General features: G+C 44.9%; 1 protein-coding gene across 3 annotated transcripts in view; it reads left to right on the forward strand.

Annotated features, from left to right (window-relative positions):
* The window catches only part of LOC126547868 (uncharacterized), a 283,028-nt gene that overhangs the window by 116,132 nt on the left and 151,485 nt on the right, over positions 1-15,411 (forward strand). For all 3 annotated transcript variants that reach the window (XM_055063573.2, XM_055063572.2, XM_050195894.3), the window contains one exon: positions 4,162-4,212. The gene's annotated coding sequence lies outside the window, so the exon portion shown is untranslated. The remainder of the gene's footprint in view (positions 1-4,161; positions 4,213-15,411) is intronic.

The raw sequence follows: 15,411 nt of genomic DNA on the forward strand, positions 1-15,411 counted from the left end.
AACACTGATATTCGCAGCGGCGGAAAACGCGCGGCGGCAATGCATGTGAAACGAAACCTCGCGAAAAGCTTCGCAGCGCCGCGCCGCTGTTCGCTCCATTCGCTCAATCGCTTGCATGTGAAACAGGCTTTACGGGCACAATTGCATTCGCGCTTATGTTCGCGTACGGCAGCAACAAGGTTGTTGAAAGTCAGCGCTTGTGGTGTCGTCTTCTCGTCTCGTGTCCCACCTTCGTTTTGCGCTGTTAACACCAGGATGGATAACCAACAAGCCCAAGCTGCTATTCTTGCCTCTTCTTCTGCCGTGCGCTGCTCCGGCGGCCTACCCATGGTGACGGCCAGGAATGCATTGCGTGACGCGCGTAATGCAATGCAAATATATAGATCTCGTCTGGGTAGCGTGGCGTTCAACCATATTTCTTTAAGAAAGGGGCTTTGGTTTTTTCTTCCAGATCCTAAGACGAGTTTGTTCACGCGCACTTGCTGTCCCCGATAAGCAAGGAAGCCCAATTAATCGCGACAGGGGTGGTGTCATGCCTAGCAGACGCAACTTGCGCTTCCGCTGAACTTCGTGCACGGGTGCTACTCTTGCTGAGCTCGTCGCTTCGCGCAGTTATCAGGCACTGATCGGCCGGCCGGTCGATGCTGGCGCGGTACTGCGAATGCAAACTGTAGGGTTCTACGCATATGTGTAAAGTTCGCTTTCCTGCAATGCGTTTTCGGCGCTCACGGACGAATCAGTGAGACATAGAAAGCTTCGCTTTAAAAACCTTGGCATTGATCTGGTGAAGTCGACGGTGCACGCAATATTGAAATAATCAGAAAAATGGATGAGTGTGCCAACGCCCAGCTCGAGTTGCTGCCGGCAGTATCGCCCGAAGTTTGAACAACTGGAGGAGGCCCTCAATGTGATTCGCGGAAATGCGTTTCAGACGCGCTGCCATGAGCGTTCGAGATGCTGCAAGAAAAAGCGAAAGAGTTCGGTGCAATGATGGGTGAGTGAGTTCGAATTTATCTTTTTAAACACCTAAAATAAGTGCTCTCTCTTCAGTGACTTTATTTTAATGCAACCTTTACGTCTTTGTGGAGGCATTCATGACCTGAACTACTCAATGGACTGGCTCAGCAGGTTTAGGACACGGCACGGAATTTCAAGGCAGCGTGGGTACAGCCGCCGTTGCAAGTGCTCGGAAACATCTCGCGGAATTTCTTGCTCAGTATTCTCCAGATGCTATGTACAAGTTGGATGAGACTGGCTTACGAGACTGGCTTGGACACGGCTATCGCATACCTTTAACAGGAGGAACACGGAGAACGCGCACTTCAAGCAGCCAATGTGTTGCGCTTCTCTGGACAAAGGATCGAAGGCATCAGTGCAAACCCACATCTCGTTTATTTCGTTTTTTTTTTGGCTGAATAAACCGAGTGTTTTTATGGAACGGTTATTCCTTAATGTGTATGTTTTTTACCTTGATTCGTTATTATGGGCGACTCGCATTATGGATGAGTTTTCTGGGGAACGGAGGCGTCCATATTAACGAGACATTACTGTATGCACCCTGTACGTGGGCATTCATGTCACTTAACAGGATAATTTCGGCGTGAGAGAGCAAATAATAAAGGAAAGGTAGGGAGGTTAACCAGGACTGAGCCCGGTTGGCTACCCTACACTGGGGAAAGGGAAAAGGGGACGGAAAGAAGCGTAGTTGTCGAAACGCTCAGCATCATGCATTTAGGCATTCCACTAATTGTTTATTCTTTGCAATTTTTTCCCGTCCATTAATTTCTTTTTTCCCGCTGATGCGCTGAGGCGAGCGCCATCTCGTGTTGCTGCAAGGAACCCAGCGGCCCGCGCAGCGCACGTGCTCCTCTATGATTGGCTGGCCTGTTCGGCAAGGGAACAGCCGGGCCGCAGCGCCCGCGGTCACGAAACCCGACGAGGTTGGCAAGGAAAAGCTTCGCTTTTGAAAAGACTTTATCTTGAGTCAACCTTTTCTCCAACCGCTGCTTTTGTGGTGGTCGCTGAAATGAAATCCACGTCGTGCCTGTATCTCACGCGCCCAACTTCGCCGTATAGTTTGCCTGGCTGCTGTGACTGGCTTAATGGGCATCTCTTGCTAAATATATGAAATAATAGTAATAATAATAATAATAATAATAATAATAATAATAATAATAATAATAATAATAATAATACAAAAGCCGGCTTTCCGTAGCCAAACGAGCGCTTGAAAGAGCGTGAAATTCGTGTACCGATGCTCTCGAGATGAATTGAAAGACTTGAGGGACGTGAATATATGGATTTGAGCGAGGTACTTTGGGTGTCATCCCGGTTTGTCGCTTTGCGTCTCGCGTGTCCGTCAGTCGCTTCTTCTGTGGGGCAAAGCAAAATGCTTTGCTGCATCCAGCGATGAGCCCGAGACCGCCTCAAGGGCGCGACGTCATTTACTCGTACTAGCGGGATCTGGACCGCTTACAAAAAAAAAGAAGAAATTATAATAAACTTTATTACTTCGTAAGTGAGTACCGCTGCAACCGCAAATCGCCGGCAGTTAAAGCCAGGAAAATAATTTTTATGCGAAGCAGAAAGCCAGGCTCACGTGTTCTTGCTCTTCCACGAAGTCGCTATGGCTTCAATGAACCTGACCAAAGGAGAAGGCGAAGAAGAGGATTGAAGGAAAACGTTTCATTTCCCTAACTCAATTACTGTGAAGAGCAGTTATGAGCCCTACCGACTCATCGGTACGTTTAGAGGCTTCCGCCACGAGATGATAATGAAAACGAGTATTAAACTCTATAGATGACAGACGGAAGGTGCGGTTGTGATATATGTTATAAGCTAGCTATGCTTCTTTTTGTGTGTGTGGACAAAAGTTGATGTTCGCATGTTGGGATTCGTTTTTTTTTTAATTAAAATGCTTCACCCTTACAGAGAAACTGTATAAACTGAGCTCTGTGTGTTTGCAATCGCACTTTTGATTAAGGCCGGAACCCGACCGAAAGGTCGAAATTAACTGTTTGTTTTTGTTTTCTGCGTGCGCCGGCGCTTCTTTCAATTTATTGAACACCGCATCCCAAGAACTGCGGTAGCTCGAATGGTAAGAGCGTAGCACGCGTAATGCAAACACTTGGGTTCCTGTCCCGCCTGCGGTCAGTTGTTTTCGCGCACTTTCATTTCAATTTGTGTATCAGTTCCTTAAATCAATTAAGAACTACAAATAATTCCTCCTATCCTGTTGTTCGTGTCACTGTTTGTTGGTTACTTATGATTTTAGTATATAGATACAGGGCGTTCCAAGTATCATGCACCAAGATTTAAAAGATATGCAAATGCGATGTAGCTGGAGAGAACCAAGGTTATGTTGTTTGCCGTTGCTTGGAGATACTCAAATTATTTTTTGCGTTCCGCCTAATCACAACATTATTCTTAATGAATTAAACAACTTCTCAAATATTGTAATATCTTTCTCAAATATAGCTCAAATATAGTTCAAATAAATAAAGCAAAGATATAACTTTTTGTTGCTCAAGACGTGCTACATAAAAGTGTTTTTCCGAGCCTGAAAGAAGCCCGCGAATACACGCAACGTGCCTCGAGCGGCCAGTCCCGCAGCACATATATATACAGGGTGTTTTTTTTTAGCTGCACCAAATTTTTAAAATTAGAAAAATATAATTTACGGTAACGTTATGTTTACCATTCGAGTGTTCGGATAGGCAGCCGCACGTGCGTGCGTAAATACTGAAGTTACGGTAATTAGCTTTCTAATTATCGACAATAGGTGACTACAGCAAATGAGTACTTTGGGGTCCACTCTCGACACTACCTATCCCAAGGATAAAATTTTGAATAGCGAATTTTATGTGGGAGCGAAATGCGAAGGTTGTGGGATCGTTCCCCACCTGCGGCAAGTTGTTTTTTCATGCACTTTCCTATAATTCATCGTAATTTTCCCTATGTTGTTCTTGGTGTAATTGTTTGTTGGCTTCTTATGACAGGCTATACCCAGTGAGATATGACGTTGAGTAAAGTTCTCAAGTCCCGTCACAGTTATAGATCTTTCAAACAGTCGATCACGCTGATGCCACCACTACGCATGCAGAGTTGTTCTTCAGACGGCCAACGCGTGTTTCGGTAATCGAGATCTTTCTTTCTTTCCAGACGGGGTCGGTCCGAGCACGAACGCCGCTCCGGGCGCTGTGTGCGCGAGAGGTGAGTAGTATCGCAATTACGGCGCCCGCGTCGAGTTAGCAATCGAAGTGTCGTCCCGCGTGCCAGCCTCACGCGCGCCACGCCATGATGGGGGGGGACGGAATCCGGCTCCGTTCTGGCGATGCGCGCCGTGGCGGCGGCGGCAATGTTCTCCCTCGCGGAGCTCGAGTTACGGCCGTAATTAAATTCCGCCGTGTCGGACGACCTCTACGCCGGGTGCGGGGTGCTGAAACTCCGGCCCGCTGGCGGTTCTCCCCCGCCTTCTTGTTCTTGTTGGACGCTCAGTGACGTAGCTGACGGTTTTGAAGGGGGGCGGGGGCGGGGGGGCTCGCTGTTCTCAGAGACTGTTTTGTTCACCGTGAGCACGTGTGCCTTAGAATTAAGTGCCCGGATCGAGTTTTTTTTTTCTTTTTTTTTTTTAAGACGAGCCCCTGGAAACCCGCGGGTCTGCCCCACCTTTTTCTATGAGAACACGTTCGAGCTTCGCGCAATGAGGGCATTCAGGCAACCGAGAGAAGCGAGTCTGGAAATCCAAAAAGGGTCGCGGCGAGTACGGCTATTCTCGGAGGAGGCGCTGGCTACTCAATGCTGGTAAAAAGTGCTGGGTGCGCGTGCGGCAGCAAAAACGGGCGTCGCAGCGAAGGCTGGCAAAGATACTTTCGAAACAGCGCAGCAGGAGAGCAAACACCATCGCTTATTATTATTATTATTATTATTATTATTATTATTATCATTATTATTATTATTATTATTATTATTATTATTATTATTATTATTATTATTATTATTATTATTATTATTATTATTTGCGTTGTGCATCGCATGTCGCGAACTGTGCGAAACACTCCTTGTATATTCGTCAATAGTCCGTAAGAAATTTGCCGCAAGTCTGTGTTCGTTGCGGATATATTTTCAACAAAGGAGTCCGGCAAATGAAAACTATTCCTATGCAGACTAAACGTATTGCGACGCGCTGAGGCACACCCATGATTTGGTTAGACCGTGCGTTTCATTCAGAGAGAAAGTACGGGAATAATAAAGCGCTTTCGTCGGAAAAGTGTGTTAAGGAAACCACAACATTCTTTCCGCAAATTCAGTAATATCTGCCTATTAGTTACTTGTTTTGTCAGCTAGCGAACGAGACAGCTTCTTGCGGCACGTCCGTTTTAACTGAAAAACTCCCGTGCTTGGCAGGTTGACAAAAGCACAAACTGGTAGCAAACACGCGATTGAATATAATCGTGCGTAGCAGAAAGGTTCAATAGGGTCTTCATCTTCTGTTGATTGCAATGCAGAGACGTTCGGTAGCCTCGCCCATAAGTGCTTTTCTGGGCGCCATTCTTCCCTATATTCAGAGTAATACAAGTAGCAAACACTGCAGCAAGCTGGTTTCTGTCTAGCTTCCCGTTACCGTTATTCGTTTTACATGATAGTGTATACGGGATAAAATGTAACAGCAGTGTTTTCCGTGGCCATAAAAAAGCTTTCCATTCTCAATGTATGTACGAAATGCTAGTGCGCAGCATGATCCTGTTCTCTTAATGAGAAAAATGCTGCTACTTAGTTCGTGTGTAACATTTAGAAGGATAGTCGGCTCGGCGGCAATATAGTTTGTCCATTTCCAAGTCGCTGTCAAAGCACTTACTTCTCTCCCAGCTCCAGATGTGCCCTAAAGCTCCCTAATTCTCTAATGCGCGTCATCATGCTAAAGCTACCGAACTAATTTATCTGGGAATTTCGCTTGCGCTGCACTCATTTATATGCTCAAAGTTGAAACATGGCTTGCTTTCAGTGATCATACGCGAGTGCATTGGGAGTACGTCTGGTATGATCGCTGAAATCGATTATACCAGACGTACTCGCAATATTTGGAATAACCGACGGGGCCCGCCGTTGCGATACCGATAGTGAAAACGGCGTGCTCCGCCTTTTTCAGCCGTAGGTCCGTGGATAAGATGCAAACGCTTTTGCAGCAATAGCTTTCTTTTGATCTTGCCCACACATCACAATTTGTATGTATGTATGTATGTATGTATGTATGTATGTATGTATGTATGTATGTATGTATGTATGTATGTATGTATGTATGTATGTATGTATGTATGTATGTATGTATGTATGTATGTATGTATGTATGTATGTATGTATGTATGTATGTATGTATGTATGTATGTATGTATGTATGTTTGTATGTATGTTTGTATGTATGTTGGTTATATTCCGCACATTTATCAATCAGGTGATCGATAAATGTGCGGTATATAAACCTGGAGGCTTACGATAAGGGTTCTACTTAAATTGAGGACGACTCAACGAGCTACGGAAAGAAGAATGATGGGACCGTGTAACGTTAAGGGATAAGAAAAGAGCAGATTGGGTGAGGGAACAAACACGAGTTATTGACATCTTAGTTGAAATCAAGAAAAAGAAATGGGCATGGGCAGGACCTGTAATGAGGAGGGATGCGGACTGGATTCCAAGAGAAGGGAAGCGTAGCAGGGGGCGGCAGAAAGTTAGGCGGGCGGATGAGATCAAGAAGTTTGCGCGGACAACATGGCCACAGTTAGCACATTACCGGGATAGTTGGAGAAGTATGGGAGAGGCCTTTGCCCTGCAGTAGGCGTAACCAGGCTGCTGCTGCTGCTGATGATGATTCTTCTTCTTCTTCTTCTTCTTCTTCTTATTATTATTATTATTATTTATGTCACACATACCGACTAATTTGTTTTAATTAAAATTAAGTTAACGTCGTAATTCCGTCATGTCAGCTGGATTACTTGAAGATGCAGACACAGCATGCAAGACAAATCGCTCAGTGATGTTAACTAATTAAGAAAAATTCCACTACCTAACTTGCAATGTATCACGTGAAAGTATGTCCCAATAGTGTAATTGGAGCCGAGATGCAATGAAGCTATATACATTCTGCATAACTCATAGCCTTAGCACTAGTAATTAAAAGGTATATATATATATATATATATATATATATATATATATATATATATATATATATATATATATAGAGAGAGAGAGAGAGAGAGAGAGAGAGAGAGGTCATGCTATCTCAAAGGTGCTAGGTCTTTTTTCGACCATCTCCGATTCAGATGAAATACATCACACTACTTTACCTCAATGTGGAAACTAATTATACCGCAGACTTCTTCAGGGTCAAATTTTTTTTTTTTATGCCGTGAGGGCACTTCGAAGTTCTTGCGCATACAAGTGTGACTATGTCGGCGAGAAAAACAATTCTACAAAATTATTGCCTTGGCCTACTACCGCTACATTTTTTTTTATTGTATTCGGCAGGCGGCACTCTTTCGTGACTGTTGTAGTTTATTCATTTATCTTCTAATTTACACTATCTTAGTCATGAGAGAAAATCAACAATTGCCGCATATTGAACATTGCTTCGAGAAAAAATTAATTGTTCCACGAGGAATATATTCACAACATGTGCTTGGTATGTGTTGTGCGTATACTGGATGATAAAATTACACTGAGAAGAAATAAAGCCTAAGCTTTCTGTTGGAATGAAATGGAAAAATGGAAAAAAATGTCCAAATGGAAAAAAATGTTCTGTCTGAGTTTGTGACTCCATCTTCACGATGTAGCAGTCCAAGTGAAAGTATGGCCTAATAAACGTTGTGTAGTATGCGTTGGTGCCAATGTATTTAGAAAGCTTTAAAAGAATAAGTTTTGTTTTAAACGAGAAAAAAGAAAAAAATGAACTACACAATCAAAAGGTTCCGCGGGGCATCTTTGTTTCGCCTTCACTGCACAACACGGTTGGTGTTTTAGTCTGGTTCGTTTCATCTGTTGCTTTTTTTTTTCGTTTCTTTCCGAAGACAACGTCGCTCTCGCGACTTCATATTGATTCGGGCTTCGTGGGGTGTGGGTTTATGGTCACCTTCGTTTTGTAAATTAGACGTGTCGAGGTATTCTAATGTACGTAGGACAATGAAACAGGCGTCAAAATGTAGCTTGTTTCAACGCTGTGTCTGTTCTAAGAAGGCACATGATGCCAAAGAATGCGAGAAATATCCGGAACGTGTGAAGGGCCAAGACAATAACCCCCTACAGTACTATGCAGCCCCGCACGCAAGCTCTCGTGCTTACGTGGGTTGACTAATATGTTACATTGACTTTGAGAAATTAAACTCTATGACCAGTGTTAAGTGATAGAAGCACAGGCCTTTTCGGTATATTTATTTAACAAAGAGACAGAATCCCCGCGCAACGGCATTTTCTAAGACTTGCAACGGGCCCCGACTGACGTTCACTTCGTTAAGTTACCTTTCAAACCCTCTCGTCTTTGTCCGCGTTTTCATATTCCCGCTCTCCGTTGTTGGCAATTATATTCTCTTGTGTGCGAAGTTCAACAAGCTTTAATTGGAGAATGAATTGGTGTTAATCTAATCATGGTGGAAATATCTGTAAATACAGATGCGCTACTACCCTTTATTCTGTGTAAATTTTAAGAGCCACTTATTCAGAGCCTGACGTCTAAGAGCCAATGATTAGAGATAGTAGTATGTATATGTTGGAGCGCTGGGAAATTCAGCGTAATTGAGCACTGCGCTGCTGAGTGAAAAAAAAAAGAAAGAAAATAAACGTCAGCACCGCCGCTACAGAACTCAAAGTACTAGGATAAACACTTTGTGCTTGCCGTATCCACGGGATTGCCTCTGCTCAGTAGGTTTCCGCCAAAACCGAGCAGCAATTCACGATTTTCGCTTTTTCTTCTTCGCATAGTGTCGTTTAAACTCTCTCTCTCTGCGGATGCGTGCACACTTGGGCATGTTTTCCTGCCCTAACCTCGCCAAAAGCCCGTTCCACGGCGTGTTGTTTCTGGCAATTTCATTGCGTCAGAAAATAAGAAACAGAAAGAGCTGCTAGAACGTAAACGTGCGCCTAAACAGACTCGATTTTGGCGCTTCAGTTTGGAAAAGGGTTTCCAACGTCGAACGGCGCTACTCGCCTACGTATACCTGTGCTGCTCATCGTGCTAGGCATCTTGTTTCTTGCGCATTATGTTTTATCAATGTCAGAGAGTCGGAAAAGGCATATTCTGACTGCCGACGTCACCGCACGTGCAGCAGGCGTTTACGCCACTCGACGTCACCGGACTCCAGCAAGCGGAGCGCTCCGAAGGCGCGAAAACTTGCAGCGGCCTGGAGCGCATAAAAGAGCTGAATATTTTACTTCTTTAGAGTGCGCCCCACTCCGGGAATCGCCCCGCTTTCCCGCTTGCGCCTAAATGATTCATGCAGCAGCTCTAAACGAAGTCAAATAAGCGCGGTCCTGAAAAAGAAAAAGTGCTTGTGTGTGTGTGGGCGGGGGCCGAAGCCGCACTTATATATGAGGGATTCATATTTTACTTACCTGGGTAAAGTTGAGGCGCCGTTCATTGTCTGGTGCAATTGTGAGGAATTGTAACGCAACAGAAAGGTTTGCTGGATATACAAACACACAGTACTAACAGTATACTGATGTGACATTATTTCTGGAAAGGCAGCATTAACGTACTGCACTAAGAAAATGTTCACGGCTTAATTCCAAACTCCGCAAAAATGCTTGCGAATTCAAACATCCTAGCGAATTTGAAGCCATAAGCGTGTCGTGAATTTTACATGGCGCAGGCGTCCGTGCCAAAGTGCAGGGCTGAGATCTACGGAAGTAATCTTGCTGGGGCAAATGCAGGAAAGGACACATGGAAGAAAAAAGAAGGAAATGGGGGAGAGCGCGCCACTTCCTTTGGGAATCTTCTTACGAGCTTTCCACCTATACAACATACGTCTTACGAGGAAGCGTCGCTGCCGAGTCGAGCGAGCTGACTCCTGTTCTGTACTTCCGTCCATCAGGAAATATCATCCGCGTTTGCCTTCCAAGCATCGCTTCATCCGGCAGGAGTGGAGCTCTCGTACAAAAAAATGGGCGAGCGAGCGCAGTAAAGGCGACGTAACGGCAGCGAAGCACGCACAGTCAACACTTACTTTCTTTGTAGAACAACACAGGCCGCCGCTTATTAGTATTTTTTTTCGTAAAGCGAATGTAGCATGACTACGTAAGTAATTTATTTTTTAGCAACGAAGTAACGAACGCATTGCGAGACGGTTACACATACATTCAAGAAAATTGTATTGTATTTGGAGATTGGCGTGGTGTGTTTATCCTACTTTTCTTACTTGACAAATACAAATGTAATAAGCACATACTATGGGAGTTTGATACACTACCAGTGCCCACGCAACCAAACGTTAAATTTACGCTGTTAGAATGATTTACTGACTATCTAAGGTAAATAAAGAACTTTGCTTATCCAAAGTAGAGTATTACCCTGTAGCTCCAACAGTTTGAAGAAACGGTTGGTTAAGCTGTATTCAGACGACGCGGCACAACGCTGACTCAGTTCGCGGGCGAGTTGTGACGGGACTGGACCTCAACGGATCACGCTGTGAGAACCACAGCGTGATTCGGTGGCACTCAGCCACGTACAGTATACGATGTCGGGCTAGTTGGTGCATAGCAGTCGATGTTTTTGCTCCAAAGAATACATTATAAGAAAGAAGGGAGAGACAGAAACAGCACCAAAACTCACTAAATGTCGATGCTGGGAGCTTGGAAGAGGGAACTCAAGACGGGCCTACTCTAGAAGAAGTGAAGTGTAGCGAAGTACCATGTTGGGCTAGTTGGCACAGCTGTCAGTGTTCCATAGCTGTCAGGGGCGCTCTTTCTGTCCGTCTCTTTTTTCTTTCGCTTACTTTTTTCGCCACAAACACTGATAGCACTCAGCCGCGTCACGCTCATCGGTGGATTGAATCAGCGACTCGATCTGTCGTGTGTAATGCTTGCACCGATGCGTTCGTGTCAACTAGCCCAGCTGTCAACCCTCTTAATAAAGCATGCTGTCTTTCAATCGCTAGCATGATTTCTGGTGCTTTAAAGTTTTATTTTGCTGTTTTTTGTAAACCGCAATAGAGTCATTGTCAATCGTACAGTGCCATACGTGTAGGAAAATTGATTTCTGCACGCATTTGATCTCCCGCAGTTTCACCGTTTCATCACTGCTTCAGCCGGGGCTGCATAAACTATGATCGTGGCAGGGACATGACCATAGCTTTACTTGTTACTCGTTTACAAACTGCTCGGGGTACCTGACTGTCTCGTGTAAATGGCGCAACACGTATCAAAAGCATGTGAATTGACTTTGCTTTCGTTCCCTTCTTCGCTCAACCGTTTTTCTTTATCTACTGCATTTCAGAATTGGAAACATATCTATCATCGACGCAGCATTCGTATTTGGCATGCTTTCTTATATATATATATATATATATATATATCCTTTTAAAAATTCTCACTTTCAGCTTAAGCTTAAGTTTTTATTTATCAGATCCCGGTCCACAATGGGCAGGCGAAACTACCATCATTTGCTGTTTTTCATTCTTGATTCTTTTACTTTCGTAAGGTCACATTAAAGCTCTCGGAGGCTCTGAAAATAAAGAAAAGAAACTTTCTCCCCATTCTTCCGACTTTCGTTTCTCGCACCGCCTACTGTTGAAACCCCAAAACGCGCAAGAAAACACGTCGGCGTTGCGCGTAGTGTTGTGTCCTCCTGCGTGTAAAGAAATTTCTTTTCTAAATAATATTAAAAACGCAGATGCTTGTCGTCAGAACGCCAAAATGCAGGTGCTAGTGAGAGAATTCAAGACACGCCTTCCGCATTTCCTGGCTTCATATCCCGGCGCATTTTCTGGCCCGATGGCGAAATTCCGCGCTGCTCCCATTTATTCAAACACACAAATGTTGATAATCTGATGGCGCCGCTCATTTTCTACTCAATTTTTATCATCTTCAAATGCAACAGCTGTTTATAAAGTAATTAAATGCAATACGCAGGATAACTGTTATGATTTGTTGTGAAAATTCTATCCGCCACTCGGAGTGATCCAGCCGAAGAGTCAAAGCCGCACGAGCTGCCGAAAAAAAATTTTTAATGCGTCCAAATAAAGATATAAAGGAAGAACACTGGCGGTGCGTAGCGTACGAGTGTACTCAAAATTGTATGGGATATGTGTTTGCAATCAGGCTTCATTTACCCTAAGTAATCAAAGGACATTCGCAGCAACTTTTATAGTTACCGCTTCGTCGTTGCAGCGTGTTATTTCAGTCAGTCTTGAGGCCAGATGGCACATGCTAAATTAACCATTCAATCCGCTATGTCCACCAGTTCTTGCGCCTTATACCAGTGGTGTTTTTTTGCTTTATTACGATAGCCATTACATGCATACTTCAGGCGCATTTTTACCGTCGTCGTACTGTTTCGTATTAAGTCCAAGGGCGATAACATTGTTGTCATGCGCCGTATGCTGTGCGTACAAATGAAAGTGTGCGAGGGTAAGCCAACGATAGCGGCTCAATCTCGTGCGCGCAAGCGAGAAAAGCGGGATGAAGCGCGCTGTCTTTCTTCGCGCGCATCATACAGGGAGAAAAAGAGAGGGGCGGGGGGGCGTTGTTCTTCGGCAGCAACTGGCCGCGCGCAGTCGCGCGGCCTTTATCTTGAAAGCGATCTGCTTTGGGGGCATAGTTTAGGCAACCAACTTCGCGCGTGCTCTGTTCTCACGGCTCAGTTTGAGTCGAAGTGATAGGCAGCACGAAGGTCACTTCGCTCACTGCTGCAGGTGCCGCCGCGCTTTCTCACGCCAGCGTTCTGACAGCGAGTGTCCGCGGTCATCGAGTGTGACGTGTTCATGTTTGCCTGTGCGCACTGACACCATGCTTCTTAATTTAGTTGGTAAGCGAGCGTTTATAAGTTTATAGGCCTTATACAATCCTTACTTCGTATGGCTCTCTACTAAGTTGCTATCGCAACCGATGCTTCGCCTTTCGGGAGAAACTGCGATATTTTTTTCTTAGATTTTACCTGCGAAAGCCCCGATCTGATTATGAGGCACGCCGTAGTGGTAGACTCCGGATTAATTTAAACACTATGGGGTGTTTAAGATGCACACAGAGCACGGTACCTGGGCGTTCTTGAATTTCGCCCCCATCGTAATGCGTCCGCCATAGCCGGGATTGGATCCCGCACCTCGTGTTTAGCAGCGCAATTCCATAGCCACTAATCCACCACAGTGGTCACCATGTAGTTGCGTTATTACTCTCCCGTGAATACGTCGCACTCCAAGCAGTCACAACAATGCATCAATCCTGCCTGTTCACATGACTTACCGTCTCTTCCTGATGTTCTTTTTTTTTAATGCGATAGCATTATATGTGGACCTCACACACTCTGTAGGTATCTGCCTGATGAAAAACGCTGGCCCAACCCGAAAGCAGTGCAGTCTCGCGAGGTAGAATGCGAGTAACTGGCACGTGACGCACGCGCCCAACGTTTCAAAGAGGGACTTTGGTGCAAAAGAAGCATGCGTGCGATCGTGGACCAATGGTTAGAGCATTCGGCTGTTGTGCTAAAGAAGAGAGGTTCGATCCCACCACCGGTCACTTTCTTTATAGCATTATAGGCAGATTTCATCCACTTTAGAGGTATGTAACAGAAAACTCGAGGTGTGTTGGAGCGTATGCAAGCACGTCAGAGTTTGCGCGATATCGCAAACCTTAACTATAACTTCGCATTCATTAAAATATGCACGTGTTTTATTTTTTCTATCTGCGTTACATAAGAAGTGAAGCTTGTTCAGGTCGCCGTAAAATGCAAAAAAAAAAAAAAAAGACAGCCTTGTTTTCTTTGCTGAAGATGGTCCAGCGAGGATTCAAAGTCAGTCGGAAAAAATTGGGCTGGCTACACTTGGATTTTGTGACTGTTAAAGGCAAAGTGGTAATTTTTTAGATTCTAATGTTTCAACTAGACAACGTTCCCGTTTCTTAAAAATTGTGAGTGGCGTGAACGTTGCGGTTTGATCACGAAGGATTACACAGGCATTGAAATTCACCATCTCAAAGAGGCTCTTACCAGGCCTCATCGTAAATTTTGGTTATGGACTGGACTTTGTAAAGTGCCGTCCAGGAAATACTCTACCACAACAATCTTTAAATCAATTTAGTAGCAGCCGATATTTAAGGAAACAAAATATTGTGAGACCATGGTACGAGGATGTGAGGTATTCTTCTCGCTGCAGCAGAAGCGCACTCGCAAAAGACATTCTCCTGCTGTCTCTCATATCGGAACCAACGGGCTCACGTGACATTTACATCACGACACGCGCCTCCATTCTTTTTCCCCCGTATTGTCTTGCCGCAAGTGAATTTTCAAAAGCGGTTTCGCGTGCTCTCTGTTTTACGGAGGTCTCCCGGTAATTCGCGTTGCTGCTGGCTATTTGTGAATAACCTGCAGGCGGCTACGCGTATTGCGTCATCTCAGCTGGGGGTTACATACTTTTGAACATACATACATCCATCCATCCATCCATCCTTCTCCAATTTGCTGCACGTTTACTTCGCCGCAATACAAGCATGTTAATTGCGGTGCACCCTTTACAGTGAGCATACACTAAAACGCTGTTACGAAGACTGCTGTCAAATGCAGTGTCTACACAGTGGAAACATCGCACGCTAATGCAATAGTATAGCGTTCCAACACTTGCTGTGGCTATGGTTGCACACAAATGCGTCACAGTGTGTTTACATAAACATTGCTCGTAGCGGCTGTTAAGCGTGGGTGGACTGCGAGGTGATTGGGCCTCGCTGGGAGAGGCCTTTGTCCTGTAGTGGACGAAAACGACAACGATGACGCCGATGATGAGAATAATGAGGATGATGATGATTCTGCGAGGCCGTCTGATTGCGGAAGTGCGCTCACGTAGCCGCATTGACCGCGGGCTTCCGGTGTCGCGTACCTGAGCGACAGGTTAGTAATGGGAGATCATCACATGAATCCTTTCCAAAATCTCCTATGATCACATGAGAACTTATACAAAACATGTATGGCATATGTGTCATATGATATTTTGTTTATAGGATATATATGCGTGAACGCCTCTCTGGCGTGACGAAGCATATGAATTGCTTGCCTTTTTAACCAGCGCCTCTGTTCCCAAGACTCTTCCTTAAGTGTTGTCCGCGATTGGTCATGGCCTCAGTAATCGGCTCGCTGTGACGCTGACTGATACCACGATTCGCCAGTGCTCGAGCGGTGGCGAATGAAGGGACACTCTACGTAAGGTGAGTATGCGAGCATGG

The sequence above is a fragment of the Dermacentor andersoni genome, chromosome 1 (assembly GCF_023375885.2).
Source record: "Dermacentor andersoni chromosome 1, qqDerAnde1_hic_scaffold, whole genome shotgun sequence".
NCBI classification, from domain to species: domain Eukaryota; kingdom Metazoa; phylum Arthropoda; class Arachnida; order Ixodida; family Ixodidae; genus Dermacentor; species Dermacentor andersoni.